Here is a 27,450-nt window from a genome sequence, read left to right as displayed (position 1 = left end):
ACAAGTGACTTCAACTGTTCTCTGTTCATAACTATTTTAACTCAACTCTGCTGGATCCCAGCCAGCTTTTAGGCTAATGTTATCTGGTTGAATTAAATAAAAAAATATCTAATGGATCTTGCAGAATGAGTGCATTGCCTCCCACATAACCTGCCAACGGAAGGTATTTTGGGGAAGAGAGAGAATTATTATAAGAGAGGCTTCTAAACTCAATTAAATTGTAGCTCGCTTTGGAAGAAGGGGAGGGGAACACCTATTTCATTCCCTTCCCAACTTTTTCAGAGCAGAAGGAAATGCTTGGAGAGAAGGTGTGAGAGGGGAAATGACAATGGGAACACAAATATGACCATCTTGCTGCTTTTTAAAAGACTTGGGCAGTGAGGTTTTTAAAAATGTTGATGCTAATCACTTTAGACATTATTTAATAGTCCAATTAAATTTTAAATATGTAGCCTGTCTATCTGTAAGCCTCAAAGCAAGTAATAAAAAGAGAGATGCAGGCACAGGGAGCAAAAGAACACTACCCAAAAAATTCAGTTATTTAAAAATTCTATTGTGTGCTTCCTCAGGGATGAGAACAGGTGATACAAGTGTTTTGCAATTTTGCACTTAAAAGAGGGCAGGAAGAAAAGATGTGCTCTGTCACGAAGACAGAGGTGCATTATTCAAATGGCCTGTATGAACAGAGGTGGGTGTTTGGTGTGGTCGTGCTTCCAAGTTGCCATGAATTGGAGCGTGTCATGCTGCTGCTGTCAGTGCCCTTGATCACATTTCCCGCAGCCTAAATTTATTGGTTTTGCTGGCTTTTAGAAACAAAATTTCTGCATTCTTCTGGAAGCCAAAGTCATGCTGTATGCATGCATAAATGTGTATATCTGTTTAGCTACTGCCAAATTAACTCAACTACCAGCTGAAGTGGTTAATTTCGAAAGAGTGAGGTGGCAGTAATACTTAAGTAATCTAGAAGTTATACTTTCTGAGATTGCATTCTCCACCTCATCCCAGACATGTGCCGGCAGGCTGCGGTTACTTAGCAGTGAGGAAATGTCTGGGAGACACATGCTCCCATGTCTGTAGGGTCCAGTTCCTTCAATATGCTCTCTCTGCTGTTAATAGGCTGGCTGTTACCTGGGGCTAGCTGCAGGGAGCAAATTGTTCCATATTCTGTGCTGTCGAGTTCCTGCAGGGTAGTGGTGTTTAGTCTTTTACACCAAACACAGAGAAAAAGAGTCTTGCAACTCCTTAAAGATGAAGATTGTAAAGCTCCTTAAAGATTTATTGTAGCAGAAGCTTTCGCAGTCTAAAGCCTACTTCATTAGATGCATAAAATATGTTATCCTCAGCTGGGAGATATATACATTATACATGCACCGCAAACCACATGCAGGCATAGAGAAACTCTCATGCATGCACTTGCAGAGTTTTTTGCTCTATACCCCTGTCTGTGTGTGCATCTGGTGAAGTTGGCTGTAGTCAACAAAAGCTCATGCCTGCTACCGTAAATCTGTATTTGAGGTGCTGTAAATCTAACCTAGTAATTCTGGTCCATTTCTGAATCCCAGGTTCTGGCTTAGGCCTTTTAAAGCCCATTAATTTTGACCCTGATTAATATAGGGAATGCTATCTTTTCTGTGACCCTCTCTGGGATCTTAGACCTACAAGGGGCCCCAGCTGAATATGTCTTCTTTCTGTATTAGAGCTACAATCGTATGTACCAGCATCTCACAAAGTTTGTCCCCCACCGTACCACTTTGCACTGTCCACCTGTTGGCAGTACCACTGGAAGTTACTGGTGATGATGTCATTGGCAGTCACTTTCTGATTGGGAGGCCAGACACAACATGATAAACACTTGTAAGAGGCTCAGGGAGGGCAGCAGGGCTTTTTTGAGTGCGTGAAAAGTGCATGCTGGAGCATTTGATGTGAGCCTCCTCCTGGTGCTTGTTGTGTTGTGTTGCTGGTCTCGCTGCCAGATGGGGGTCTGCAGATTCTGCAAATACCACTGGTTGTACGAGTACCACTGGTTGAGAAGCATGGCTATATACGCTTACATGAGTCAGTCCCATTGAAATGAAGCCTTACTTCTGAGTAAACCTGTGCACGATTGTGCCATAAGTTGTCAAGTACAAACTACAAGTTTTGTTCAGTGGTGTTGCTATCCTGGGTCACCTTGGAGTTCTTTTAAGAGGCTTACTTGTCATTTGAGTTCTTGTTTTGTTGGAACTGTTTTATAGGAGCATTGCCTGGATGGGGCTCTTGGGCGGGGGAAGGGAAAGGTGTGTTAGAAATCTTTATTCAATCAGTCTTGCAAGCCTAGTCCACGTAATTGAGCAGTATCCCCCCTGCAGTTTTTTGAATATAGGAAGCTGCCTTATATATAGGTCCATCCAACTTTGCATTGCATTATCTGTATTGGCCAGCAAAAGCTTCCCAGGATTTCAGACTGGAGGGGGGGAGGGTGAGTCTTTTCTAGTCCTGTTTGAAAATGCTAGGGATTGAACCCAGAATCTTTTGCATGCATAGCAAGATACTGCACCTTTGAGCTAGTGTGGATTGGAACCCACTAGGTGGATCATGAGCCAATAAAGTAGGACCTCATTTATTTCAAGGTGTATTTTATTTTTAATATATTAGACTTTATGCTGCCATGGTATGTGACTGCATTTGGGGAAATGTGATAGACCTGTATTTTTAGCAGACTCTACAGTATGTATCTGCTTTTAACAATGCTTACTCCCAGGTAAGTGTGGATAGGATTGCAGTTTTTGGAATATTTGAGGAATTTTTAAAAAGCAGATTAGTAAGTGGTTGGGAAGCTTAGGAGGGTTCTTTTTTATTTTAAACAAATTTTTAAACTTGTACTTACTGTCAACTTTTAATTTACTTACTTAATTGATTTGATTTTCGTAATACGGGTGGTGTTAAAAATTTTTCCTGCTTGACGATGTCACTTCCAATCATGACATCACTTCCAGGTTAATGACATCACTTCTGGTGGGTCTCGACAGATTGTTACTCTAAAAAGTGGGTCCCAATGCAAAAATGTTTGAGAACAACTGATTAGTGGCCCTGTTCCAACAATGGTCCCCGTTTTACTTGCCTGTCCTCCTACAGCTTTTCCAGTTTATGAAAAGTAACAATGTATATCACAACTCCGTAAGGTACATGGCCCTTGCATAGTTGCGCAGCAAAGAATGAATGGGTCTCTGCCCTCAATGAGTTTGGAATCTAAAATTTTCTTCTTGATTGCCTGGAGGTGATTCTCGATTACAATTGGTAAAGAAGCAATAAATCATTCAAGGCTAGAGTAAATGCTGCATAACTTTTCCGTAGCAAGTGCACAGACCTCAGACAGAATGATGGACATGGGCTATATCTATGGTGTAATGATTACTGCATCGGTTAATGTGGGCTGGCTTTCCAGCATTTGACCTTTACTTGAATGATCTGAAAACCACAGATCCCTTTCTTCCCTGCCTCCATCTACAATGCTGAAGAGCATCCAGATTGGAACCCCTATACTGAATAACTTTTGCATAATTTTGACCTTTTCACAATGAACAAGAACACAACTCTGCCTCCCGTGTAATGGGATTTTGGATTCTGATATGTAGGAAACCTGGCATCTTGGGAAACAAGAGGATCTTGAAATTTCAGTGCTGCTGATCCACGCTAGAGATAATGCAGCTGTGAGATTCTGGTGCTCCTCTTACTATGCAGCCTCTTTCATACTTGCTCAAGAGTATTCTGTGCTCTCTGCCACCCCTGTGGGACTATACAAATCATGGCAACTTGACTGGAAGGGACCAGCTGCTTCACAGAAGGTGGAAAGCTTTCTGCTTGCAACCTCACAAATGTTCTGTTGAGCAAAGCTCTGTAACAGGTGCTTAGGAATGTACTTGTATGCTTTTTAGGTAGACTCTCCCTGTTGTGTGTCTGGCTGCCCTCTGCCCATGGTGGAAGATGTCCCAGATGGAGGACTGAGGCTTTGGTTCTCTGCATATTTGGACGGGGTATCAGTTTGGGCAGGTACAGTTTCAGTGCCATAGGAGACCAGGTCATGGCTATAAACCTGGGTCTCGACTGGATGTTTGGCTGCTGAACATCTGCAGATTGATGGGGGAAGGGTACAGTTCACATCAGGCAAGCTGCAGGTGAGAGGGATCCTTAACCCTTTGTTAGCCTGCTGTTTTATCCCTTGACTCGGCTCTGAAATGGAGCAAACATTCATTGTTTTCAGTGTTTACCCAGCCTGGCTGTGTGCACACAAGTGGGGTAAGTAGGTTAGCATATTTTAATCTATGTTAAGAGAATTTGTATATGTGTCCTCATGCTTTATGCAAAGAGTGCCTTTGGCAAGTGACACCTTGGCTGCCGCAGAACTTAGTGGCCTGATGTCAGCATTGGCAGCTCATTGGAACTGGATTTGGTCTTTTCCTGAATCAGAACTTAGTACCTCTTGCCTCAAAAATCCAGGTTTTTAAAGTGCTGGTTTTGTCCTGAGTGATCTATGTCCTAAAAACAGAAGACACAATCTCTTTCCACATAGTGATGCAGGGAACAGCTCATGCATCTCATTGAGCAGGGGGGAAATGTGCATTACCCCAGTAGCACAGCAGGCAGAAAGGCAATTTATCTGCAGTTCCTTGCAAAAGTGCAAAGCAGCTCTTGATACTTCAGCAGACACGGCCCGCTCTGTCTTCAATCTTGGACATGGGAAAAAAGTCCGTTTATCAGGGTGCTGGATTCAGTGCCTGCTGTGAATTTCTATGCTTGCATGCTGTGACAGTGGAATTGTGGAATACATAACATTTCTGCCTGTGTGTGATAAAGCCTGCTTGTCTAACAATGCTGTACATTTTCCTCCAAGATGAAGTTGAGCTTTAGGATGGTTCTTGCTGACTTTACCTCTGCTGGACCAAGGTCTCTGTTTTGTACACTTAGAGGACCTAGATAGTAGTAGGGGTGCTGCATTGGGTAGAAACCAGAGCTAGGGAAAAGCATATGATTTAGTGAATAGGCAACAGGAGTCAACAAAGGCAGAGAAAGCAGCACTTCTCTTATTATAGCTTGTGTGCACAAAAGCATAGTTGACCTGTAGTGCTCGTGGGGAAAAAAAACACACACTCTGATTACAATGCTCTGGGCCTAAGTAGATGGGAAAATGGATGCCCCCTTGCCTGTCTCAGCCAGCTGAAAGCTATTGTTGGGTGCGTCCGTGCCTGGTGGTTGGGTAAACCAAAATCTAGGTAGCGAGACATTTAAGACAGGTTGAATAAATCTAACCACTGGTTCTACCTAGTTAGGGTTTTACTGAGATTTGACCAAACCTCTTATGTTTATTTAGGTCTTTTTCATTTTTTTTAATTAACACACACAAACATACAAACATATAACATACATTTAGGAGTGCTAAATACTATATACCATTACTAATTAATCATACTATCTCCTAATCTACTTACTCATTTATTTCTACCTCTTATTGATTTATCCATTTATTTATATAATAAAAAATAAACAGTTTTTCCTAATGCCCTATACTATATTTTCTAAATATTCACTTTCTACCAAGCATAAACTAACTTCAATTGCTCATTAATATTAAAACAAAATAATCTAATTACCAAAATTATCACCTCAGCTATTTCAACTCCAATCTAATTACACTTTTTTCCTTTGACATAACCACATATAAAACAATTCTTCTACACGTTTACATTTCCAGCTATATTTTTTAATACATTCTAATTCATATTTATCAATTTCATACATATTCTTTTTTTTTTCTTCAAATAAATTTGGACCATTGTTATTAGCTGAATAAATCCTCCGATTTTCTTTAACCCTCAGATTACCCCTCAGGGTTCTTTTTCTTTTCTCACTTTCCATTTTTTCTCCTGTAATATCTTTAATAATTTATCTCTATAACAGAATCTGATAAATCCACACTTTCTTATATAGGGTGTGTTCATTCTTCCAGTTAACTGGGATATATTTCCTCCTTCTTGTTCCAACAAATTTTGTGATTTGTGCACTCCTGTTACTCTGTCCATCTTATCTTTCTTGATAAGAAAGCACCTCTTCTTCGTCCTGTTGATAATCCTGTTGATTTTCCTCCTTGTCTGCTTTTTCATTCCCTTGTTTATCTTCTGCTTGTTTCTTCACATATTCCAATTATTCCTTACACACTTCTATCTGTTGGGAAAGAGTCTCCAGACTGGCTTGAATCTGCGAGGATGAACGCAGCCGTTGTCGCTCCATAACAAGCAATCTCTCCGTATTAATCAGGATTTTCTATACCCACATTTCTGGAACAGAGTCCATTTTGCAATTTCTCTTTAGTTCACTAGATGTCTACAAGGTATTATTCTCCTTACTTCCACCACATCATTACTACTCCGCCATCCGTATTCCTTACATACTTCTTGCAAATAACAGTCCAGTACGGTTAACGGAGAGAGAAACAAAACGCAAGGAAACAATCTCACCGTCTCTGGTGCAGAGAAAGTAAAGCTCTTTCAAATCTAATGAGAATTATATTTATATCCAATTATATCCAAGAATAATTCTGGATTTTAGTTCACACCCAAGTTATAGTTGTAATTATAATCCACTACCAATTTATTCCACAATAGAGAAAAAGAGCACTTTCAACCTCCTTAAAAAGTCTCTCGTTAATGCCTCCAATATATCCAGGGCTTTTAGCCAAATCAGTCAATCAGAGCCGGGGACAATATTAACACTTACTTATCCAAAATTTCCAGCTTAAACTTTGCACTTCATGCTTTTTCTTCTTCTTCCATATGGCATCTCAGCATATAACACAGCATATGTTATCTGGTGTGCTCCTTGGGGCATTTGGTGGGCCGCTGTGAGATACAGGAAGCTGGACTAGATGGGCCTATGGCCTGATCCAATGGGGCTGTTCTTATGCAAGAAAACAGTCTCATCGTCTCTTGTGCAGAGAAAACAAAGCTCTCTCAAATCTAATGAGAATTATATTTATATCCAATTATGTCTAAGAATAATTCTGGATTTTAGGTCACACCCAAGTTATGGTTGTTGTAATTATAATCCACCACCAATTTATTCCAGGACAGAGAAAAAGAGCACTTTCAACCTCCTTAAAAAGTCTCTCATTAATGCCTCCAATATACCCAGGGCTTTTAGTCAAATCAGTCAATCAGAGCTGGGGACAATATTAACACTTGCTTATCTTAAATTTCCAGCTTAAACTTTACACCACACTTTTTTTCCTTCCTCCTTATGGCATCTCAGCACCGAGCCAGCAGTTTCATTGCAGATCACTGCACCTCCCCCAATACTGTCACAAACGGTTAGATTTCTCTGAGAAGAAAGCCCCCCCCCCGGTCGGGCTTTCAGTTTCCCAGATACCTGCACCGATGAAGATCTTGTCTCTCCTAACAAAGATCTCCAGGTCCTCTTCAGACCTGCAGTATTTGGGGGAAAACAAACTGTCTCCCAGGAGCTCCTAGGGACATGTCTGTTTGTCCACTGTTGGCTCCTCCTCCTCTCTTTTATTTAGGTCTTAACCAACTCAGGGGAATTAGAAAAATAATGGGAAACCCCCCCCCCCACACCGATACTACTATATAGTCCATGTATTCTATAATTATAAAGGTTGTATGTGGACATTGCCAACCATCTGTCTGTACATGTGTGGTTTAATTTGAGTATTGCAGTTAAAGGGTCATGAGGGTTGGTTAAGGTGACTGGGGAAAAATTAAACATGCACATGCCCTAAAATCACAGTGTATGGATTTTCAGTGCCTCTGGGAGAGCAGACATCAAATGGAATTCCTTGGCTGATTTTCTATGGAGTTCCCAAGGTTCTATGTGTTGGGAGCTGTCCATGGTACTGGAACAGGTTCTGTGGCTCCAGGGAGAAACTGACCAGCGTTTCTCAACGTCTATCCCCCTGCTGTACCATTTTGCATGATCCACCTATTGGAAGGACCACTGGAAATATCTGGTGATGATGTCATTGCCAGTTTATTTTTGGTTTGATAGGTCAGATGTGATGTGACACCAGTAAGACTCTCAGGGTGGAGAGGAGGACTTTTTAGAGCATGTGAAATGCGCTCTGTGGAACTCTGCCCACTGAGTCAAGCCATCCACTGTTTGCTACATCACTCATCTTGCTGCCAGGCAGCAGATGTCTGGGTGTCTCGCAAGTATCACCAGACACCACTTCAAGTTCCACTGGTGGTTCCCATACCACTGGTTGAGAAGCACTGCTCTAGAGTAGAAGTTAATGGGATCTTTCATACATGGAATGCTGATCAGCCACACAAATCCTGCTGTCTACTTTGCTGTCTTCAACAATCTAAAGAAGTCCATTCCCTTCCCACTTTCTGTGAAATATGAGCTCAAGCTGACCAGAACAAGGAAGCAAGAAATGATGTTTACCAGTCACAGGTCTTATTAATTTGTTTAGCTTGCTTTATCTCAAAGGTTCAAAGCACATTACAGTTTTAAAAACAGAATCCCAAGAGAAGGAGAACTACTGCCAGTGCTTTACATTTTCTACCCAGAATAGATTAATAAGAAAAAAATTCTTGCAGAAATTTCCAGTGTTCTTAGCTTACTGCCTTAGCTTTTTCCAAATGCACCCCCCTGCTAATTTTCTTGTATTACCACCAGTGCAGGGTCTCTGTCCCTTTGCATGAGGTGTTCTTGCATAGCACTCCTATCACTTCCCTTTCCCTAACATACAGAAGCATGTTCCTACTGCTTCTCTTGGCCATCGTTCATCAGTCCCATAGCTGTGACTTGAGAGATCCACTCCTCTGCCGTACCTCTACCAACTACTTTCACTGCGGGGCATGGTTTTGTTCTGTATACCTGTATACCTGTATTTGTTCTAATACCTGTATTATTATTATTCTACCCCCCATCCGTCCCATCACCATTTTGTAAGCTGTTAAGTATACCCAATTGTCATCTGTGCTGTAAAGCGCTATTCCAGAGTAGAACTGCTTCGCCCCAAACAATCCTGAAGCATGCTGCTGCCTGAGACCTGCCACCCCCATTACAGAAAGACTGAAAAACGCAGGAATCAAAATTGGGGGGGGAGAGCCTCATATTGAGGTTATTTTGTGGATACATTTTACAGCTTTTTAGAAAATGTTCTCCCTCTCCTGTACACCAATCAATTGTTGTATCTGGAGGGATCATTTTTTCCCTAATCACAATGCTTAACAGTCATTTAATTGCTTTTTTATCTTCCCATTAAAAGTCAGGGCAGGGTAGTGGTTAGAGCAGCGATTTTCAACCACTGTGCTGGGAATGGGCCACAGGTGTTCCACAGTAATTTGGAGAGGGTCATTTATTGGTAGGGGCATTGGGGGTGTGAGCCCTGCCAGCTGCATGGTGTGCCTTGTCAATTATAAAAATACTGATGTTGTACTTTGATCATTTTAACACCTTATCAGTGTGCCAGTGTAAAAGGTTGAAAATCACTGGTTTAGAGCAGGGGTGTCCAAAGTTTTTGGCAGGAGGGCCACATCATCTCTCTGACACTGTGTCGGGGGGGGGGGGAGCGGAAAAAAGAATTAATTTACATTTTAAAATTTGAATAAATTTACATAAGTTTACATAAATGAATATATTAAAGATGAACTTATATGAATGAATTAAGGTCTTGTAATAGCTCAAGGCCTATAAAAGGCCTTGCACAAAGCAAGGCTGGCCTTTCCTTTGCTGCCGCTACTGCATCACAGACATGAAACAGCAAGCAGTGTAGGAAGCCGTCATTTCACAGCTCACGCAAGAGGTCAAACAGTCACCCTCATGCTCAGAGTAGTTGTGTTGGGCCAGTGCGGGCTCCAACAAATCTCTGTGGAGGGCCAGAGGCTCATTGGAGACTGGGAGCTCCCTGAGGGCCACATTGAGAGACCTTGAGGGCTGCATGTGGCCCCAGGGCTGGGGTTTGGGCACCCCTGGTTTAGAGTGTTGGACTAGGAGCAGGGAGACTTGGGTTCATATTCCCACTCCAACACAGGCTCCCAGGGCGATTGTGGACCAGACTGTGTTTCCCCTACCTCATAATGTTGTAGTGAGGACGACGATGATAACGACTGTGTCTGCCACCCTTTGCTCCTTGAATAAGGGTGGAATATCAATCTAGTACATAATATTTCTGGAAGGTAAGAACAGGAAGCAGTGACCAGGCTCTCATCTGTATATTTGTGTTTAATTTTTCATCCATCATGGAACTCAAGATGGAAAGTTAGGGGAACCCTATGGGGAGGTAGGGTCACCCCTCCAGATACTGACCTTGGCCTGCTCAGTTTCAGCAAGTTGGTTGTATCATATGCCCTCAGACCTGAGTGAGGTGAAGACCTTTTAGGGCCCAGTCTTAATGGGCCATAGCACTGGCACTGAGCTCCAGCAATAGGTGTTGTAAATGTGCTGTAAAGTACTGGGCTCAGTGCCAGAGGAAGGTAAGAGCTCTGGGTGCCGGTGTGGGCTTTTGAGGAAGGCATTCCAAGGTGGGGGCAGTGTGGGGTACGAACTGACCTGGGAAGGGGCTGGGACTGGTGGAGCCCTGCTTCACTGGATTCTATCCTCCATGTCAGGTTGAAAAGCCCAACATGGAGGCTCTCTCGTGTGCGCTGGCAAAATAGACGGTGCAGACATGAGAAACCCCATTGTGGGGCCTGACACTTTCCCGGAGTAGTCCTCTGGCGGTTTCCCATGGGATACAGCAGTCACCATTTTGGTACCACTGTTCCTCTGGGCTCCAGGAAGGGGATAGGACTGGGTTGTTAGTAGCCTGATAATGAGAAAAGCTTAACTATGATTGTTGATGCTCACACAGCACTGGAGCACAGAAAATAACATGAAAAGCACCCCTGAGGTAATTTCTATCGTTTGTTTTTTTTAAGATGCATCATGCTGTTTGTCTGAGGACAGAGTGTATAGGTGTGTTTTTTTTCTTTGCAAAGCTTAATATCCATTGCCTAAGATTCTTTTTTTAAAAGAGGAAGTCAGTCTTGCTGTTGACATGAAATGATTATCTCTCCAAGCTTGCTAATTGCCTAATAAATCTTTTTTAAAAGGGCTAATTTTTACTGAATGCATTAAAGCCTGGAAAGAAATATTTTGCCCAATAAGGATAGTGGAGGAAAATTTAAAAAAAAAAAAAAAAGGTAAGATGAATGGCCAGGCTTGGCAATGAGTAACAAGCCATTTCAGGCCTTGCTGAGCACATTTTTACAGGAAAAGGTCACAGCTGTTGGGGGCTGATAATTGGGGCCATGGGGTTAAATACATCAAGCGACCATTAGTAACAATCCCTCTTGATGAGCTCAGAGGAAATGGGAGATTCTGGACTGGATCAGCTGGGGCTGGAAGTGCTGAGTCCTTTCTAGGGGAAATCAGCAACTGTTACCCTGCACATGCCTGATCTCGTCTGATCTCGGAAGCTAAGCAGGGTCAGGCCTGGTTAGTACTTGGATGGGAGACCACCTCGGAATACTGGGTGCTGTAGGCTTATACCATAGTCTTTCTATACTGAAGGTTGCCAACCATCTGTTAGGCCATGTATAGCCTTCCTAAACTAAGAACCAGAGGATAAGCCTTTTGGTGTGCCAAAGTTCAAATATTACTAATCTTGAAATCAAACTGGACTTGAGTGACTCAGGTTCAAATCCCTGCTTAGTTCTCATGTTTCCGTTGAACTAACTGCTGTCTCCTGGCCTAACCCACCTAACAAGGATGTTGTCAGGATCAGGTGGGGAAGTGACACTGCCAGAGCTTCTGAGAGGAATTTTATCAGGGGGTACAAAGTTTCTTTTGGGCAAAGGGTGAAACAGAGTGGGGGAGGGTGATGATGGGCAGGCGGAATGGGGGCAGGGAGGGGCAAAACAGGATGGGGGGAGGGTGGAGACGGCTGGAAAAGTCTTCTGAGCCCTGGTCTACCCACCCATGTGGCACTGGAAGATAAATAAAGTGATATGAAAAACCAAACACACTCTTAAGGATATATGGCTTGCCTGTAGCTGCAGCTGCGCACTTGTGGTCATGTTCCCAGCATCTCATGCAGGCAACAAGTCTGAATAGATAGGAAAATGTAAGATCCCAGGAGATTTCTGGGATCCCCACCTTTGGCTCTTGGGCCCCCTTATTGACCCTGGGCCCAGGAACAAATTACCCCCTTTACCCCTCTCTCCTAGGCCCTGGACACTGCCCCAACGCTCTTGGAGGAAGGCTGTGTGTAAATGTGAGAAATATTAAGAATATAAGAAGAGCTCTGCTGGTTCAGGCAAGGGCCTGTCTAGTCCACTTCCACCTCTCAAAGTGGCCCACAAAATGCCTCAGAGAGCACTCAAGATACCCGTATCCTGTTGCCTCTGCCTTGCATCTGGTGAGGAATACAGGTTGGTCCACAGCAGCTGTGGGGGTTCTATTTCCAGAACCTCCATGGATGTCGAAAACTGCGGACAATCAAATTTGTGATCTGACCTGTTTTCTGAAGCGTTGGGAGGGGGGGCTTGTGCGCAAAATCCGGAAGTACTTGCTAAAAGGCTCTTGCAGGCGTTCTGAGGCATGGAAGAGACTAAGGTTTTTTGTTCGTTTGTTTGGGGCACACTGATGGCTCTCAATTGATGCATGGTGTGTGTGAATGGGTTGCTGCTACGTATATCTGATGCTGCAGCGAGGGCTTTCATATCTCCTCACAGCATCTCTACTATGATGCTTTCCTGTGGAATTGCTTCACATATTCAGCCATCAGCCATCAATGTAGTAGAACTGGGTGTCATGCATGTGTGTCTGAATCAATCCTGGGATGCTCAGGATGTGGAATTCTCTGCTTCGGAAATCTACCCTTGTATGGTGCAGACGCAACAGCTTCACACAGCTCTGCCCTATCTTCCAGATGTTCTTTGTGTTCCTGTAACTTCCGGACCTCCATGTTTCTGTTGCGTTAAAATCTTTGATCAGTTCAAATCAGTTTAGGGAAGGTCCTGCAAACCTTTTGAGGTATGCAAACTTTTGAGCGGCAGCAAGAGACAGTCAAGAATAAAGGGCTACTTGGGCATGGTGGGTGTTCCAGGTCTCATGAAAACTGTACCATCTGCTCCCATAAGTTTTGATAGTAGGTCATGTGCAAAACTACCAGTTTGGTTGGTTGCGTACCTAGGGGGTGCAGATGTGATTACTATCATCCTTTCTGCCACTTCTGGTATTAAACAGTACTTTTTGCGGCTCGTGATTGCCCATTTGTAATAGGGCTTTCCTCAAAGAGGCGGAAGCAACAAGCATCAATAAGTCATGCAGGGGTGACTGTTGATTTTAAGATGGGGTGTGTGCTGTGTGCGACTCTAGATTTATTTCTTTTTCTGTGGGGAAAACAAGCAAGGAGCTATTTTTCCCCTGTCTACCCCATCTCCTCTTCCTCTGTTGACTCCCTTGTGTTGATTTTTAGATGGTAAGCGCCTCAGGGCAGAGACCTGTCTTCTCATTGTTTTGTAAAGTGCCACGTGAGCAGGTTGCACTGTGCAAAGAAGGTTGGTGAATCATATTTAAAATGCTTCCCCTGGTTCTCCTGTAGGTCTTTCTGTGCTCTGCTACACTTTGCTGCATTGAGTTCTCAGGGAAGATGCTTGTGTGGTGCAGGAGTGATCACTTAAGGACATAAGAACAGCCCCACTGGATCAGGCCATAGGCCCATCTAGTCCAGCTTCCTGTATCTCACAGCGGCCCACCAAACTTCCTCTCTCTAGAAAAATGTGGCCCATCAACTGGCAGCCCATTCTCATCCCTCCATGCCCTGATTGGCTTTCTTCACCCCCTGCCTGCCCGCCCCCTCCCACACCTGCTTCTCAGGCCTGAGCCGCTGAGTGCTTCCCTCCCCACTCCCTCTCTCAAGCCTAATTTCCTCTCATGAAAGCAGCTCTTCTTGGCTCTAATTTGATACATGCTGAGCACGCACCTGCTGGGCGCCTGTGAAAAGTGTGTGTGTGGGGGGAAGGAGCAGGGAAATAAGCTGAAGTCTATTAAAGGCATTCATTCTGTGTTCAGAGTCACCATGTTGTTGCCAGGAATGCTGGAAGAGCGGCAGCACTTGTGAGGGGAGGACGGACCCATGTCGTGGGCGCCGCCTCAATGCTGTTGTACGTACAGCTGGCTGTATGGGAGATACGTCTGGGGAAGGTGGCTATTTCTTTTTCTTCCATGGCAATGCATCGCATGGGCAGTGCCAGCAGAGTGTCTGAGCTCAATGGAAACTTCTTGCACTCTTCCTGTTAAGCCTGCATTGGAACCAGGGCAAATGTGGGGTCATAAGCTGTCTTCGCCCTGATGGTCTTCACAAGGATTAATGTGAAGCTTTTGTGATTTTTGGCTCTTAGCCCTCTTGTCTTTGCATCCCCTCCACCCTTTAAGGATTGCGCATCTAGTCCTTAGGAACAAGAGGAGGAAAGAGGCTGCCCCGTCCTCTTAACCTGTCTGCTTTCAGATTCTTAGGCACAAAGGAAGGTGTCTCATATGGAGTCGGACTTTCACTAGCTTGTGTGTGTGCTAATCATTAGTGGTTCACCAGGGTTTCAGACTTGGGTGTGTAGGTCAAAAATTGACATCTGGGACTTCTGCGTGCAAAATAGGCACTCTGCCACTGAGTGATGGCTCTGCCCTTAGTTGCGATCTAGAAACTTGGAGCTTTGAATTGAACATGGAGGTGTGTGGCGTATATTAATCTGATTTTAAAAAAACCGGTGTGCATTTTACCATTCAACCTGTCTCAAGCCCAAGAGACAGGTGAGGTTTGGAAGTTCAATCAAATAGCTTTGCAGAGCCATCTGTTTGGTTTTGTCTTTTAAAATTCTGTGTACAACCGGCCATCAACACGATTCATAAGGGATGGAAATGAAGTACTAACAACTAATCACAGGTGCGGCTTTAAGTAATAATTCTGTAAAACACAGAATATGAAAAGCAGGTTGATCCATTATCAGAAGTGTTTATTTCCAGTGAGTGAGACAGGATTACAGCCTAGGTCTTACGAAAAAACAATGGGCTTGTTTGAGTATGGTAAATAACACTGTTTTCAAGCACCTCTACGCATTGTGCTGAGTGTACAGATCATTTCCATAGCTGCTAAGTCCTGACCTCTATGTTCTTTGCGAAGGAACCTGCATTTAAAAAATGCACAAACACAGGTCTCTCCAAAGTGGACTTTGTCTGATTCTTGCACGGTGTATAATCAGGAATTTGGAACCTCTCTGGGAAACAGGTATGATGTGGAAAGGAATCTTTCTATGTATGAAGAAGCCTGCAAAGGAAAAGGAATGTCCCTGCCGCCAAAGCCCTCTTCTTATTGAGGAGAAAGTTCTGCTTCTCTTTGGTACGTTTTGTGGTGCTCACTTTTTCATACCCTTCTAGGAAACAAGCATTTGTCAGGTGAGAGGTGAAATAGCTTCGCTGCTGAGCTGTTTATCTCTAGTCAAGTTAACAGCCAGCCCCTGGCTGCTCCAGCCACAGTGGAACAATACTTTAATCACTAGGCCTTGGCCAAGTGATTAAAAGGGAGTGTACCCAGATAAAAGCCTCCCATGGGTGCTGGAATACTTGCAGCTTTGAGTGGTTCTCTGAACTGGCTGCCCGGCTCTGCTTGGCTCTTGTCCTTGCACCAGCTCTACCAGCCAGAATTGCTGTCAGTCTGACTGAGGTGGAAAATAAAGGGCTTGTCAAGAGGAAATCAAATGAATGACCCATTAATTTTGGAAAAGGGCAGGCCCCGGGTGACATCGTATGTCCTTTAATTCAGCACCAGCCTTTCTGACACATATATGCACAACCTTCTTGCCTCCCCATGCACACTAAGTAGCTATTAATTGTGCATAACCATGCATGTTCACATACAGATGTGTACTTGGCTTTTTGGCAGTGCAATATATTATTGTTTTCTTGTTCTTCAGCCAGCGCTTGGTTAACCTATGCACCAGGGCTGCATGCGTGCTGCGATTCTGTGGAAATGCAGAAAAGTTCAGAAATGTACTGGCAAGATCAATTTCAGCATTCTTTCTGCGTTTCTTTTTAAAAAGGAATAGCAAGTTTTTAGCCCTTATGGCTGCAGAAACCAGTTCTGAGAGAATCAAACTTTGATTTGGAAATTTAAATCCAGTTTAGACTAACCATCAGTATAAAACTCCCAGAGCAGCATACAATTATAATACAACTGCATAAAAACAACAGTGAAAGTAAAAGCACAGAAATGACAGCCATAAAATAAATGTAATTCCACAGGGTGATAATCATAAACTTAAAATTGGTTACAAAATGTGATGGAATGCCTGGGCAAATCTAGAAAGCATACAGTGGGCTCTGAAAGGTTTGACTCCAGGTAGGCTTTGTTGCACTAATAGACTACAAGTGAATTTGGGTTAATTCTTTCTCTGGTTTTAACTGAAATGTCTACTCCTGGCTTCTGTTTTTGATATTTCCCTTAAGATTTTTTTAAAGTGTTTGTTGTGCAGCAAAACTATTATTACATTTAAGTCTAGAAAAGATACATACATTTTTTATGGTTTATGTCTTTTTATATTTGTGTTGTAGCCAGAAGGAAAACTGCACTGTAGAATGATACAAAAACAAAGCCAGGGGGTGTAAGGAAGATTTATTGTCAAGCTGACTTCCGAATTTCCCAGTGTGTTCCAAACACGGGCATGCTTCCCCCCTCCCAGTGGTAACAACAATTACATTGTGAAAACAGTGTTCTGATAAAATTCAGTCCCCTGTGACTAGAGGTGGGTGAAAACAGTGATAACTAAATAAAAACACATAACACCGCTTTCTGCACTTCTAACTTTGGAAAACATTGAAATTGGTGAAAAAATAAAACCATTGTCACTCACCTTTACCTATGGCTTTAAGAACACAATTTGGTTAGAATCAGCTAACTTAGGGCCCAATCCTATCCAACTTTCCAGCTCCAGTGCAGCTCCAGTGCAGCCCCGAGGTAAAGGAACAAATGTTCCCATAACTTAAGAAGGCCTCTGTGACTGCCTCCCCACCACAGAATGGAGTGCACGTCCCATTGGTGCAGTTGCACCAGCACTGGAAAATTGGACAGGATTGGGCCCTTGGATTGAAAGGTAGGGGTGTTTTCCCCTCCCTACCGTTAACAAGTTTATCTAAGTTGGAGTTGAGGGACTTTTGAGATAATTTCAATAAATCATTAAGAGTAGACTCCTCTGAGGAAGAATGTATTTGATGGAAATGTATTGGAAAATTTGAAAATCAGCCTGCCAGTAAGTCTATTTTGCATCTGTTGCCTTTGTCTGACTTTTTCACTGTACATTAGGATGCCTTAAAATAGACACCACAGGTCTAGTTAGATTTTGCTGGATGTCACGTACTTGAAGGGATGTAATTTTTTTAGGGTGGTTGCTTTAAAAAAAGTCTCTTTCAGTGTATAAAGTGCTTTTGCCATTGTTAGATTTTAAGCTTCAAGATTTGCTTCAGGACTACCCAGTGAGCTTCGTGACTGAGCAAGTGTTTGAATCTCCTTATCATCCTTACTTCTGATCATAGGAAGTGCCCTTCTAGATCTAACCAAAGGTTCCCCTTTCCTCGTGACTTGATTCCAATGCTGATCAACCCTTCCCTCCTCTTCCCCCCCCCCCACTTGTGCTCCCAGCCACTGGTTTACAGTGTCTCTCCCAACACATTCTTTCATCCTTCCTTTTCAAAGCACACCAATTTCTTTGAAAAGCTGGACTTTTGGAGGTAGATTAACGGGCAGTTTAAACATTGTGGCTTTATGCAGAGGCCACTTTAACTGGCTCGGTGTGGTGACTTTTGGCAAGTCATCCTGTGCTCAGTGGGTCACCAGCATGCCTGGGCAGCTTTTTTAAACCATGTCTGTAGAGCTGGTTATTACAAGACATGCAGCCAAAAAAATCAACCTGACTCATTGGCACAGCATTCACTCTGCTGGCATCGGAAAGGAGGAGGGATGGAATTTGAGTGCTACTTTGGGTGTTGGCTTGGCTTGGTCCTGCATAGCCCTGTGGCAGAGCATATACTTTGAATGCCCAAGATTCCAGGTTCTAGTTCTGAGCTTCTGCTTAAAGGATTTTGCATGGCAGGGCATCTGCTTTGGGAAAGCAATAGCTCTCTAAGGATTTAGGAGACAATACTGAGCTAGATATATCAATGGTGAGATTAAACGTTATGGGTTTATATACTGAAGTGGTGCTTTTATGAATGGGCCTAGATAAGCAGATCAAACTGTGGCTAGCCATCTGCTTTCTTGCTTTGCTGTGTACCCTGTTGAGATATTTTTAGGGTTTATTGGACACTGCAGTATCTTTATAATAAAGGATTAATTAAAGAATCTAAATGCTAGCATTGTAGCATCTTGGATGCCCCTCTTATTCATACGCTTTGCTCATGTCTAGAGATACGTCTTTTTGGGGGGAAGAAGTTATTATTGGTATTAATGTTGTATTACAACAATCACTGACATTTGCTGATACCTATAGCCTTTTGAACTACTTACATCATGGAAATTAATAGTGGGATAGTAGAAATGGACTCTCTGCGCACTTATGGTAGCAAAAAGACTGAAATTGAAAAAGTGGAAGGATAAGTGTCCCCTCTACTATTAGTCAATGGACTGAAGGCTTTTTGACATTATCAACTTTCAAGCAAATGGCTTACAGACGGCAATCACAAACAGATATATTTGTGGATATTTGGAAGCCTTTCCTAGATGAATACACATAGAATGTGAAATATGCAATAATCTATAGATGGCTTAAATATCCTTATATCCCCTTACCCCCCCTGTCCTTTTTTTGCATGTGAACAGATACATCTTAGTTTCTCTTTCTAATGGTCTTTAAAAACATATATGGGAGGCCCTTCTTATTCATGGGGTTTGGTCCCACCCCACAGGTAAAGAATTTTGTGGATGCTGGGGTCAACTCCTGAAGCTCATACAATTACTTACCTGAAGTCTCCAGGCCTCTCCTGGGTTGTGCCAGACCAGTGACCCACTCTTTTAGCCTCTGTGGGCCTTGGAATAGCCCCGCAGAAGCCTCCAGAAGTGATTTCTGGTCAAACCAGAAGTTGTCTCCAAAAACTGGACTTGGTTTCCGGAGATTTCTGAAAAGGACCCAGGAGAGGCCTCCTGGAGCTCCAGGTCAGTAAATTTGGGGAGACTCCCAATGTACCCATGTGGACCTTCTGTCTCCATGGATGGTTAAATCCTCAGATACAGAACCTATGGGTGCAGAGGGTCCACTTTATCTCAATTTCTGTTTGCAGTTGTTTGTATTCATGTTGTGTTCTTAATGTATTTTTTTTCCCCTCTAAAAATTAAAAGAAATGTTCCCTTTTGGGATACTTCCTTGGCTAGATCCCACTAGAATATCTGCAGATTAAAAAATGAGCCCCTTCCCAGTTCCTGCTGCTCCTGTCAGATTGCCCTGAATTTGTTTCAATCGATTCTCATCTTTGCAGCCATCGAACTGGATTTCTTTGCTCTTTAATCAATGCCCATCATCATGTTGTTGTCGGGAGACTGAACGTGATATTGTTGCCAGGTGACTGAACACCAGTGCTTGCTGGGTAAAGGGTTCCATTATTTCTGTCAGGTACTACAACTAGAATAGAGGATGGGGAACTCACTGCAATGACTGGGTGCAGACAGCTCTGTGGATCTGGCCTTGTGATAGCAGAAGGGGCATACTTTTATCTGGGTATGGAGCATAATCGTCTCAGTGTCTGGTCTGATGTCACGTGATGCACCAACCTTGCTGGTGCTAAGCAGGCCTTGAGTCAAGTCAGTGCCTGGATGGGAGACTGTTAGATTTACACCTGCAACGGTGGTGTCCCTATTGTAAATCTCACCATCTTTGCAAGGAGTGGGACCCCCCTATCCCAGACATGAACAGCTTTCCTCCATTCCTCATCCCGCAAGACAACTCCTCATCCTCCAAAATAGTAAAACCATTTATTGCAGTTAAGGAACATGGGATAAAGTGGTTTGAAAAAAAAAAAAACACACCGCTAAAGAAAATCAACACACTGCTCAGAGGAATCACCTAGAAGGGAACCCAAATCACCACCTGGCATGCCATCCTACATGAGGCGTGTTTCTTTCAGCAGTCTCCAAACACTTGCCTTATCTTAGAAGCTAACAGTCTCCCATCCAGGCACTGACTTGACTCAAGGCCTGCTTAGCTTCAGCAAGGTTGGTGCCTCACGTGACATCAGACCATGCACTGAGACGATTATGCTCCATATCCAGATAAAAGTATGCCCCTTTTGCTATCACAATGCCAGATCCACAGAGCTGTCTGCACCCAGTCATTGAAGTGAGTTTCACAATAGGTGAGATTAGGTGTAAATCTTCCAATAGGTGGTGTCCCTATTGTAAATCTCACCACCTTGAGGTTGGAGCAGCCACTACTCTTAATCCCCGGAGGAATAAAGAGCAGATAGTGAAGCTCTGAAAGAAGATTGTTTATGGAGATGCTGACATCAAGAATTGGCATAGGAGGACCTGCTGCCGATCTTAGACTGTCTCTGTACCCATAGTTTTCACCGAATGGTGATAGAGTGACTTTCTTTTTGCGGACGATGGTGTCAGGTTTCTGGGGACCTTGAGGCAAAGTTCTGTACAGGACTCTCCTTGGCACCCCCTGATGATGGCATATGGCAGTGGTACTCAAACTTTTCCGACCAGTGGCTCCCTTGACCCCCCGTGGCTGTTGGCCATGACTCCCCTTCATGTTCCTGAGGGTTGGAAGTGACATCATTAAACAGGAAGTGGCCAGAAATATTAAACTATAGTAATATTAATTATATTAATCATAGCATTAATTAAATGCAGATCTTAAAAATATATTATTAATACACAGCGATATACATGCTTTATAAATGATCAGCTGCTGATCACTGTTGGAGACAGGATGCTGGAGTAGGTAGATTTTGTCTGGTCCAGGAAGACTCTTTTTTTTTTTTTAACTTTGTAAGCATACCAATAGAATTGTTTTATCAAATGAACTTTGTGAACAACCAGTCTGACCAACATTACACACACCCACCCCTGTGGACCCCAATCCAACTAGTCATTTCTTCCATTCTCATTGGATAGGATTGAACCCTTTATTTAATTAAATTAATTTTTTCCAGCAGCTGGTGGGGAAAACAAAAATAGACCATGAAAATATTTCAGAACTGATAAAGGTTTGGTTAGGAAGCTGATATGTCTCCTATACTAGGAGATGCAGAGCCCAATTCTACGCATGCCTACTCAGAAGTAAGTCCCATTAGAGTCAATGGGGCTTACTCCCAGGAAAGTGTGAATAGGATTGGGCTGGCAATCACTTCATCAATGGCTGATAAGTATTCCCTTCAAATAGCAAGATTCCTCACTTTAAAAATACAGCCTTTCCTCTTCAGTCAAACAACAAGGTTAATAAATCACTTTAAAAACTGTCCCCTTTTTCTGCTCCTGGCCAAGTAAAGTGTGTGCTTCTCTCTCTCTCCCCTCCCCCCCCTTTGCCAACTACATGGAAACAACTTTAAGACCCCTGGTGACTGGTAAAATAGGAAGCGTTTTATTTGGGGAGGGGTTGAAAAGTGGGAAGGTTTGGAGATTGAAAGGGGGGAGTGGAAGAGGGAGGGGTTGAAAAGAGAGATTTCACTTTGATGAGAAGCGATCCCAGGCTGGGAACTAGGAACCAACCAGACAAGAATCAAGGAGGGTTTCTTTCTGACGGTCAGCAAGGACAAGGACTGCAAAATGAGCATGCTTGGTACTTGCCAGATGGGGGTTGGAGTCAAAGAGCTTTGGAAACAACATGCAGCGAACACGGAAGGCGGCAGCAGCCACTCTCGCAGTCACTCTCGGAGGGAGCAGCTGAGCAACTCCTGCTTTAAAAAAAAAGCGCAGCGACAGGCAGAAGACAGGCTCGTATTCTGTATGTGACTGTATCGCTGCGAGAGGACATCCCACACCTCCCCTTTCAGTTCCTGGCGCCTCCCTCACGAGCCGCGCCTCACAGTTTGAATAACACTGGTGTATGGGGTTCTACTATTGATTCCAGTAGTGAGGATTTGAGGTTAAGCCCAGCTGACCGCGAGTGTCTGATGGGCATGAACCCTTGGTTAGCTCATGACACCACCCCTGTTCTTGGGGCCAACCCATGCAGCCCAACACCCTCTTGAAACCTGGAGGGTCTCCCTCTTGAACCTGGTTTGTGCCTGGTTTATGCTTGCTTGTGCTAGTTGGGGGTGTGTGTCAGAGGGGATTCACGTGGATTCAAGGCACTTGCCACATGGCCTAGGATTTCTAATAGTGATGTTTGTCTTCCCAGCTAGCCCTTAAAAGCTATTTATTTGGGAATGAAGGCAACTGAGATAGGAAATGGGAACAGCATAAAATAGAGAAGGGAATTCAGAGTTCCAGTAGCTTGACTAAGAGCATGCTTATTTTCCTCTGTTAATTGGATTGGTTTCCCTGATGTCTGTGATATTATAAACCTATTAGGGCTGCAATCAACCGTAAGCTTGTGGTGGTACCATGAGTGTTGAATGCCTAATGTGGGCCACAAAAGGAAACTACAGAGCAGAGAGTTCAGTGGTATGCAGACTGGGACACTGCAGATGTCTTGAAGGGGGGGCGGGGGAGAGAAGAGATGTTGTAGAGTAATAACTTGTGGATAGAAGGTGACCTTTTTAACAGGGCCAGTGTTCAAGAGTGAAGGAGGGTGCATGTTACACTGATATCACTACAAGGAAACAGCTGTCTGACTGGACAGGTGTGCACAAATGATGGGAATTGGCCTCTGTTTATCCAGTGCAGAGTGGATCTGATGTAAATGGTTTAATTTGGAAAATGGAAGCTGGAGGAGGAAGGGTAAAAGACCTCTCCGCTTTCTATCATTTGTTTTAATGCAAATCAGATCTTCTTCTCCCCTCATAGTGTTGTAGCTGTTTAGCCTGTTCCTGGATCCTCAAGAAGCAGATCAGATCCTATAAGTCTGAGGGCTGATTTGCACATTCCCTTTAGTGACATGGGAGCCTCATCCCTGTGGTGTTTTCTTAATGCTGCTGCAGAGTTCACTACAGGACTTTGTTTGCTTCCTCTCTGTTGACTTGTGTAATCATATACCCAAGAACTGAAGACACAAGATGTCACTTTTATCTTTGATCTGAAGCCTACCCTTCATATAGAACCTAGGAGTTGGCCTACTCCTTAATATTCCCTTACTGCAGTGGTTCTCAAACTTTTAGCATCGGGACCTACTTTTTAGAATCAGAATTTGTTGGGACCCACCAGAAGTGATATGACTGATATGGGTTTTGTCAGAATGCCAGATGCAAGGGAGGGCACCAGGATGAGGTCTCTTGTTATCTGGTGTGCTCCCTGGGGCATTTGGTGGGCCGCTGTGAGATACAGGAAGCTGGACTAGATGGGCCTATGGCCTGATCCAGCGGGGCTCTTCTTATGTTCTTATGACTGGAAGTGACATCATCAGGCAGGAAAATTTTTAACAATCCTAGGCTGCAATCCTATCCACACTTACCCAGTAGTAAGCCCCATTTATTTTCACTGGTAAAAGTATATACACAGTAGCTTGTTAAAAGTACAGAGCTGTAACATTCCCCCAGATGCAGTTGCATACCATGGTAGCATCAAGTCCAATATATTAAAAATAAAATATTGTAATGAATGGGGACCCATATGAAATTGGCTTGTGACCCACCTAGTGGGTCCCAACCCACAGTTTGAGAAACATTGCCTTACTGCAAATTTAGCAACCCCATCTTCCTCTTTCCTCCACCCCAGGAGTGCTGCTTGTGAGTGAACTGGACTGTTCGCACTACTCCACCTGCCAACCTGTTGTTCTTTATTTTCCAGCCAATTGGGTTTCATTGCAAATTGCTTTGGGTCTTGGAGGCAGGCTGGCATGGTGTGTGCTGTTGAATAGGGACAGTCTGCGCCTGGCCATGGGAATCCGGTGGGAGAGTGTGCATGGAGGGAACATGAGACCTCTATACTCTTCAGCTGAGATGCAGGGCTAAGGATCAGGGCACCCTTGGACGTGGTCAAGTTGTTGCAGCTGTAATAGAGTTGGGGATGGAGAGGACCAGGAAGGGTCACAGTTGAGAAATTGCTTAAGATTTAAGAGCAGCCCCGGGGGTACAGACCACAGGTCCATCTAGTCCTGCTGTCCACAACCAGACAGCTCCAAAATGCTTGCAACACCAGTAAGGCAGGAAGACCATCATCTTCCTCTGCTCTTTGCCTTCCCCAGCAACTGTGCTGGTCACTGGCACAACTAAATGCAAGGGTGACAGGGCAGTGCGTATTTGGGTAAGTTTGCTGTATTATTTTTCCCATCTGTTTAAACTGCATCCCAAGCTGCCCCTGGCTTTCCCCCCCATTTGTCTTATGACTTGTTTCTGTTTATGAATTGATGTTGGACTTGGTGTATGTTCTACTTTGGCAACAAGTTTACTTTTTTTTATAAGCGGATTTATATCCAGCACCTTTGGCCCTGAGATGGGCCTTCAGAGCAGCTAAGTCATCGTCTACAGATGAGCAATTCACAGCAAAGCCATCCACAGCAAGGAAAAAAAATCCAATTCCTGCAGCTTTTGCAAGAGTCCAAAAGGCTGTTGAAAAATCTATCGCAATTACATGGAGTGAGGAACTATTGATGGCATGTTTGGGGAGGGGAGGGGGAATCAACAAGGAAGTCAATAACTAAAGTTGAGGATAGTTGCTTTCCAAGGTCAAATCTTGTGTTTGGTGCCGTGGACCAATCCTGCACAACCTGGGTTGATGGAGGATACTGTTACTATCCACAGCCCTTTCAGGAGCTCTTCTTCAGGAGCCAAGCCCAGGATAGCTGGGCTCTTGTAGCATCTAAGGCCCAAATCCCTACCCACTTTCCAGCACTGGCATAGCTGTGCCAATGGGACGTGTGCTGCATCCTGCAGTTGGGGGGCACTCACGGAGGCCTCCTTAAAGTAACGGAATGTGTGTTTCCTTACCTCGGAGCTGCATTGCCCTCATGTCAATGCTGGAAACTGGGTTAGGATTGCACCCTAAGAAAACTGAGGAGGAGATGATGATGATACAGGTATTTATATGCCCCCTTTCTTGGTTGTCAGATTTCTCCTCAGACTTCAATCCAAGGTGGTTTACATAGGCAGGTTCTTCCAAACCCCCCATAGGGATTTTTACAATAGAATAGTTCTTTCATAGAGCTCCTCAGTCCAGCTGGATTCCTTCCTGGTCTGGCCTCTCTCTGGCTGCTTCACCTCCCACGCTTAACTTGATAGCAACTCCACTCTGCCACTGAGGGTCAGCTCGTCAGTATATCAGCGTGTCGTCAAGTTCTCAGATACTTCTGGTTGTTTCCAAAAGGCAGCCTCAGATCTTCAGGCATACAAGGTGGCAGCTCTACTACTGAGCTAGACCTCCTACCCACTTCTGGGACTTCCCCACTTCTGACCTCACCTCTGCCATAAATTGAGTCCAGTTGCTTTGAGCCTTAGCTCTCCAGCTGCAGTATGGGCTTAATACTCTGAACAGAGTTGCTGTAGCGATGTAATGCATGTGAAACGCTTTGTACACTCAGATAGTGCTGCACAAATGCAAAAATTCTTCCTGTTAACTGAGTTGTTGACATGAGTACAAGTGTGTCACGGTCAATGCCTTCACTGTTGGTTTGATGAAAATAGGTATGTATGTTTGGACCTTGTGTGGAAGTTGAGCTTGGTAAAGGGTATGCTGTTATAAATGGGGTCTTGTGGTCAGTGATGCTAAAGGATGGCTTGAAGGCATTTGAGTGCACTGCTGAAGGGGTAAAATCCAAAAGCATCCTCTTTCTTGGCCAATGCCTGGCCTGGCTGACCCTTGATACTAACCCTGCACTTTGATGCTGCTTAAATTCCATCTACTGGGAAATTCTCCTGGGGAAGCCTTGTAGAAATGAAGGGGGTTTGTGTGTGCAAGAATATGGCTGGATGTGGTTGGCATGCTGACAAGTTATTCCCATGAAGTCAAAAATTCCACTGTGTAGACAGTAGCTTACTGTTTTTATACCATTATGCTGCAGTTTCCTGCTGCTTCCCTCCCCCTCTGCAGCTCTGTAGTATTTTTGTATTGGCAACCTTCAGTCTCGAAAGACTATGGTATCGCGCTCTGAAAGGTGGTTCTGGCACAGCGTCTAGTGTGGCTGAAAAGGCCAATCCGGGAGTGACAATCCCTTCCACACCGGGAGCAAGTGCAGTCTGTCCCTGGTCTGTCTCCCTGGCTATGGGCCTTCCTTCTTTGCCTCTTAGCCTCAGACTGTTGGCCAAGTGTCTCTTCAAACTGGGAAAGGCCATGCTGCACAGCCTGCCTCCAAGCGGGCCGCTCAGAGGCCAGGGTTTCCCACTTGTTGAGGTCCACTCCTAAGGCCTTCAGATCCCTCTTGCAGATGTCCTTGTATCGCAGCTGTGGTCTACCTGTAGGGCGCTTTCCTTGCACGAGTTCTCCATAGAGGAGATCCTTTGGGATCCGGCCATCATCCATTCTCACGACATGACCAAGCCAACGCAGGCTTGGTCTGTTTTTATACCATTTATACCAACTGTTTTTATACCATTATGCTGCAGTTTCCTGCTGCTTCCCTCCCCCTCTGCAGCTCTGTAGTAGTGATGGGCAAACCTAACAGCCTGGCAAAGCTCCTCCTACTGGCCTCTTGCTAGAACTGTAGGCCTGTCTGAATAGGAACCCAAGCAGTCCTTGTGTTAATTGCATTTTTAAAAAAATGTGTAGCTGTAGATTGACCTTAGTGCTCTGGGTTGAAAGCCAAAGAGAATAATTGTTGAATGAATGAATGATTTACCTGTAGCAATTTGTCATAAGTTTCAAAATGTTCATGTCATCGTTCCACAGTAAGGTGAAAATTTTGTGTTTTGGGCCAGGTGAACACTTTTTTTAAAAATTCTTTTGGTCCATACATTTTTTTCAGGTGGAGTTGGTGGTCTGGTGGTATTGTTTAATGCTATTTTACAGCTGAACGTGTATCTGCTCTGCTTCTACATTGTTTGTATTGATTTTCTTGTAAGATGATCTGTGAGTCCTTGTGAACTAAAGAGCAGGCTAGTAAGCAGAGTATCTAAGATCAGAGCTGAAATACCCTTCCTCAGTTTTTGCCTCCCCATTCACATATGACGAATTATGTGATTGAGGGTGTGCTTGCGGTGTTGGTTTTTTTTTTTTCCCCAGAATGCCCCTGGGAATAACATTATGTGATGTTGTTGTACCGTTCACAGGAGCATTCTGGGGGAAAAATATAAGTAGAAAAGTAAAGCCAGTTTTGCCCCTGTTACCCTGCACATGACCGATCTTGTCATCTCAGAAGCTAAGCAGGGTCAGGCCTGGTTAGTACTTGGATGGGAGAC

The 27,450-nt window shown here is 43.9% G+C and overlaps 1 protein-coding gene and 1 pseudogene across 1 annotated transcript in view; both read left to right on the top strand.

Annotated features, from left to right (window-relative positions):
- PDE1B (phosphodiesterase 1B) overlaps window positions 1-27,450 on the top strand; it is a 118,522-nt gene that overhangs the window by 27,245 nt on the left and 63,827 nt on the right. The gene's annotated exons all lie outside the window — the stretch shown is intronic.
- Window positions 11,405-11,521, top strand: LOC136642761 (5S ribosomal RNA; annotated as a pseudogene).

The sequence above is a fragment of the Tiliqua scincoides genome, chromosome 2 (genome assembly GCF_035046505.1).
Source record: "Tiliqua scincoides isolate rTilSci1 chromosome 2, rTilSci1.hap2, whole genome shotgun sequence".
NCBI lineage: Eukaryota > Metazoa > Chordata > Lepidosauria > Squamata > Scincidae > Tiliqua > Tiliqua scincoides.
Note: the sequence above shows the minus strand (reverse complement) of the source record. Positions and strands in the feature narration are given on the sequence as shown.